The 5563-nt window shown below is 36.1% G+C and overlaps 1 pseudogene; it reads left to right on the top strand.

The window, feature by feature from the left end:
* On the top strand, positions 1 to 1413 carry LOC140856301 (uncharacterized; annotated as a pseudogene).
* The last annotated feature ends 4150 nt before the right edge of the window (positions 1414 to 5563 follow it).

Raw genomic sequence — 5563 nt, 5'->3', positions numbered from 1 at the left:
ATGGCCATTGATCGTGTAGATAGGAATAGAAAGAGAAGAATTGCTACGGCTATCATAGAGATATATTATAATATGATGATGAGTTCTTAATTGCATGTTATATGGTCACATTAGTCATAGTCATTAGGAGAAGGAGGAGATCAGTGCATAGGCTGATATCTGAAGAAGGTGATGAAATTAGAGAGACTCATGAACAAAGATATATAACTCGACTTGCAAACATTAGGCATATGACAATGGAGAGCGACCAGTTTTGTATAGATCATCTAAGGATGGATAGGAGATGTTTTATGAAATTGTGTAACATGTTGTAGACAATTGAAAAATTGACAGCTAGTGGAGATATAAGGATAGAAGAAATGGTAGCCATATTTTTAAATACAATAGGTCACCATTCAAAAAATAGATCTGTGCAATTATTATTCCGTCGATCAGGCTCCACAATTAGTAGACATTTCAATGCTGTTCTTCATGCAATACTGTACCTACATGAGATTCTACTTAAAAAACCAGAACCGGTGCTTGAAAACTCAATAGATGATCGATGGAGGTGGTTTAAGGTTGGTATCATCTTCATTACTATAGTTTAGTTATCTTTATTTTGTAAGCATATATTGATTGTTACCTTTTTTGCAATTCTAGAATTGTTTAGGTGCTTTAGATGGTACACATATTAGAGTTCGAGTTACAGAACATGATAAACCTAGATATCGGACCAGAAAGAATGAAATTGCAACAAATGTTTTGGGTGTTTGCTCTCAAGATATGCAGTTTATATATGTTCTGCCCGATTGGGAGGGTTCTGCACAAGACAGTAGGATTCTTCGTGATGCAATTGCTAGGAGAAATGGATTAAGAGTACCTCGAGGTAAATTAAGCATGAAAAAAACTATAGAGCAATTATATATTTATCTAAAATTTTTATTTGATGATTGACTATGTTTGTTGATATTAGGTTACTACTATCTATGTGATGCTGGTTTTCCAAATTGTGAAGGATTTTTGGCTCCTTATAGAGGTCAGAGATACCATCTTAGTGAGTGGAAAAGTGGAGCTAAACCTTCAACACCTACAGAGTTCTTCAATATGAAACACTCACAAGCTAGAAATGTCATAGAAAGAGCCTTCGGTCTTCTCAAAATGAGGTGGGTAATTCTTAAAGGACCGTCATTCTATCCTATTAAAACTCATTGTAGGATAATCTCTGCTTGCTGTCTTCTTCACAACTTTATAAGAAGAAAAATATCCATTGACCCACTTGAGCAAGCACTTGATGATGATGAAGTCGATAGCATGCAGGATATGTATCAAGAGAGAATAATAATAATGGAAACAAGCAATGAATGGAATGCTTGGAGGGGTACATTGGCTACACAGATGTTCACACAGTGGCAGCAAGAGAGACAGAGATGATTTTTCTTCTAATTTATATTGTACTAGATTGTTATGTCTCTTCTAGTTGATGTATGTTAGATATTATTTTGTTACATCATTTGGCCTTGTAATATTTGGAACAACTTTGTTTTGGCATATAATAGTATGAACAACTTTTTATGGCTTGTCATAATTTGTTGTGAGCTTATTTTATAGCAATGTTTATGGATTGCTTTTATATTTAATGAAAGAATTATATGCTATTTATTTTAATTCATGTTAACTAATCATGTGTTTCAAATTGTATCGTGGTTGTCATATGCAATGTATAGAAATGAGCACTTCAATTGTGGGAACTTCTAAAAAGATGAAGGGAGCATCGAGGTAGAATAGAACTTGGGGACCTGTTGAAGATGCAAAGTTGGTTGAATGCTTATTAGATCTAGTAAATTGTGGACATTGGAAAGCGGACAATGGCACCTTTAGAAGTGGATATCTTGTGCAATTGGAGAAGTGGATGGAGGAGAAGCTTCCTGGTTATGGGTTAAAGTCTAGCCCACATATTGAATCAAGGGTAAAGCATCTAAAAAGGCAATACAATGCTATTCAGGAGATGTTAGGACCTCAGGCTTCAGGATTTGGATGTAATGACAAAGATAAATGCATCATATATGAGGAGAGTGTCTTCAATGATTGGATAAAGGTAAGATATATTCTTATTAAATCTTAACACCTTTCTTATCATTTTTTTAAAAATAAATTTCTAAGTTAAACACTCAACTGACAATTGGTTGTTCATTACTTCTTAAAAAGTCATCCATATGCCAAAGGGCTTAGAAATAAGTCCTTCCCTCATTTGGATCAGTTGGCGATAGTATTTGGTAGAGACAGAGCAACTGGAGAAGCAGCTGAGACACCGGCAGATGCTGTAGAGCATATGGAGCAAGAAGGAGTAACAAATACTAAGTTTGTTAATGAAGAGATATTTGATGTAGATTGGAATAACAATATAGATCTGAAAAATATCCAAGAAGATTACTATGGTTTTGCATCTGATACACGTCACCTATTGGCATGCAACCTAGTCAAGCAACAGGTCCTTCATCTTCTAGACAGCACAGGTCAAAGAGATCAAGGGGCACTACCGAAGATGATTCATTGGTGAAAGTCCTTTCAGATGAGCTGTCCAAGTTGGGATCATACTTTCAAATGGCTGGGGATCATATGAAACACTTGGCTGGAGCATTCAATGTGGAAAGGGAGATGAGAATGAAAGTATTTGATGAGATTCTCAAGATTGAAGGGCTCACTCAAAATGAGAGGATGATGGTGGAGAGGAAAATTTCAAGTGATGTGCAGAAGACTGATTATTTTTTTAGTTTGCCAGAGGATTATAGACATGCTTATGTTCTTGCTATAGTGGAACGTGACCAGTAGAAAGTATTGGCCGATGAAGTATTTTGGTTACGAGTCTAGTATCTGATATGGGTTGTTTTATGTTTACTTGTTTTGATACTTAGGTTTATTTTGGAGTTATATTTTGATACTAATATACCGGTACTTGATGTGGGTTGTTTTATCTTTATTTGTTTTGTTACTCATATTTATCTTGGAGTGATATTTTGGTACTTACATACTAGTATTTGATGTGGGTTGTTCTATGTTTACTTGTTTTATTAGTTATGTTTATCTTAGTCTCATATTTTGGTATTTATATGTAATGAATTTTATGATGAAATTGTGAAGTATTTGTGGGTGGACTACTCAAGAAGTTTCAAATAACTTGATACAGGATTTTACTTTTTATTCTTGCTATAGAGCTCATGATCTTTATGTTTCTTCATAACTACTTTGTACCTTTTCTGCCGACTCACAGAGCGAGTCAATGCTTGTTTAACAATGCCCCTGTGCTGATGATGCTATCTCGTTTCAAACTATTTCTATATACATCCACTGTTTACTATTTTACTGTACTCAGTACCATCTCCAAGTTATATATTTTTATAGCTGTACACTGACCATAGGACTTTATTGGGCGAAAGCTCAAGCAAATATTGCTTGTGTAGAGACAGCGATTTTTGTTCCATTCACGATATGAATTCTTAATCAAGCACTATGCCCCAGCATCAGTGAAATGATCTCATTAATGAAAGGTAGAGCACTATGCAAGCATCAGATATCAAACAGAAAATTGAAGGGAAATAAAAAACCTTGACGAGCCACATACATAATTATGAAACAAAAAAGAAAGAAATCAAGTTCTGGAAAAGAAATTCTTCAAAATATATAGAAATATAACTTGAATTTTAATGATAACATAGAAAAGAATTAGATATCCAATTAGACTTCCAATATCAATAAACTATTATAAATTGGACTAGTGTTACATCAAAATTTGTCAATCAATCTTATCATAAAAGAACTTACAGCCACAATATCTAAAACTATTCAAGAAGACTCAGCTCCAGTTTCCTCAGTTGCTGTTCCAAGCTAGCAATTCCAAATGAGTCACCCTGAATGGCCCCAAGGAATGGTTTGCCATATACAAGAACAATCAGAACCTTGTCAGGCTCTTGAGTGAAGCAAGTACGGTAGAGCTCTGTCAGCCCATACTCAGGCAAGAACCGCTCGGACTCATCCTTCATTTTCTGCTTCACTTCTGCGATCATGTACTGAGATTCCTTCAGGCATTCCATCAAAAGGAACACATTCTAGCAAGCAAAAGCTTTAGCTTTTTCAAACCGTTGAGCAAAGCATTGAATCAAACAAATTCCAAAATAAAATATATCTTTATTAGAAGTTGATAATTTTATTATGTTAGGATAATTTGGTATAGACTAAAAGCTTAGTTTGGTAAAAAAAAAATTACTTAGTTTGGTACAAAAAAAAATTAAGCTTTATAAATAAATCATCAAATTTGACCCAAGAAGCATAAAGGGTATTATGAAAAATATGGATAAAGTTTAGCAACTTATCCGGAAAAGTAATAATGCAAAAGAACATGGGTAACAGATTTCGAAGCCACTTTCCCATGTATAAAAGAACATAGGTAAGTTATTTTTCTGTCTAAATGTTATCTGAGAAATACTTATCCAGAAAAATATAGTTTCATGGGTAAATTTTTTACCTACAAAAGAACGGGCCCTAAGTGCAAAAGCCAACCTGGATTGGTTTAATACAGCATTCTGAAATTATGATTCAACTGGTCTGCAACTCTAACGACGAAACCAAGTACAGACATGGGGTCTCCCCACCTTGACCTGCCCGGAAAGTGGTGGAGCCCGCCTGGGTCGAGGACCATCCAGCCTATACCTATAAGGTCGCTCCAATATAGACCAGCAGGCTGGATTCTCAACAAAAGACCTCCAACCATCGCGGTTGGTGAGTTGAAATTTTTACGTGGAGAAAAAGAACAAAGAGAAGGGATCCTTCGCGGCATAAAGGGAACTTCGGACAAGGGAGCACATGGAGTCAAGCGTGTGCAGTAGGGCACGGAAAAGAAGGTCAAATAGCAAAAAGGCCTTGCAACTTCATCCGAATGGAGAAGAGTACTTTGCCCGTGGCTCCTTTTAGCCTCTAAGAAAGCCTAGTCGTATTTACCACCCCAAAGAAAAAAAAAAACAAAGGAAAACCTAGTCTTCTCTGCTAAGAAAGTTATAGGTTAATGGTGGCATGGGATGGGTGGACTAGGATGGACTCCACCGAAGGTGAGGTTTAGAATTTCCATCAATTGACTGCGCTTGGGATCAACAACCCTCATTTCCATCATTCTCGTTCAACTGTTGTTGGATACCTAACTCTTGGTCCCAACAAATTTGAGGGGATTAGCAGGTAAGAACTCGGTATCTTCTGCCGTCAAATATGCGGCATGCGGCTTGCCAAATGAAATAACGTGATTGGTTTTGGATGGGATTCGAATGTGATACGATTTGGTAGTGTTATTTAATTATATTTGGTTAAATTTCAATGGGAATTTCCATACATAGAAAATCCACCTGGAAAGGTCATCCATCCTCCTCCTCTAGATCGTCTATGCCATCCATTCACTTCACAAAATAGTTTAAATCAGTGATGGCATGGACACTGATATTCGTATTCAATGTTTGTGGCGATTGTGACAGTGGTGACAATGTAAGATTCAATCAAGTAACCAACCACAGATTGATGATAACTCATGTCGTAACCTACA

Source organism: Elaeis guineensis, chromosome 3 (genome assembly GCF_000442705.2).
Source record: "Elaeis guineensis isolate ETL-2024a chromosome 3, EG11, whole genome shotgun sequence".
NCBI classification, from domain to species: domain Eukaryota; kingdom Viridiplantae; phylum Streptophyta; class Magnoliopsida; order Arecales; family Arecaceae; genus Elaeis; species Elaeis guineensis.
Note: the sequence above shows the minus strand (reverse complement) of the source record. Positions and strands in the feature narration are given on the sequence as shown.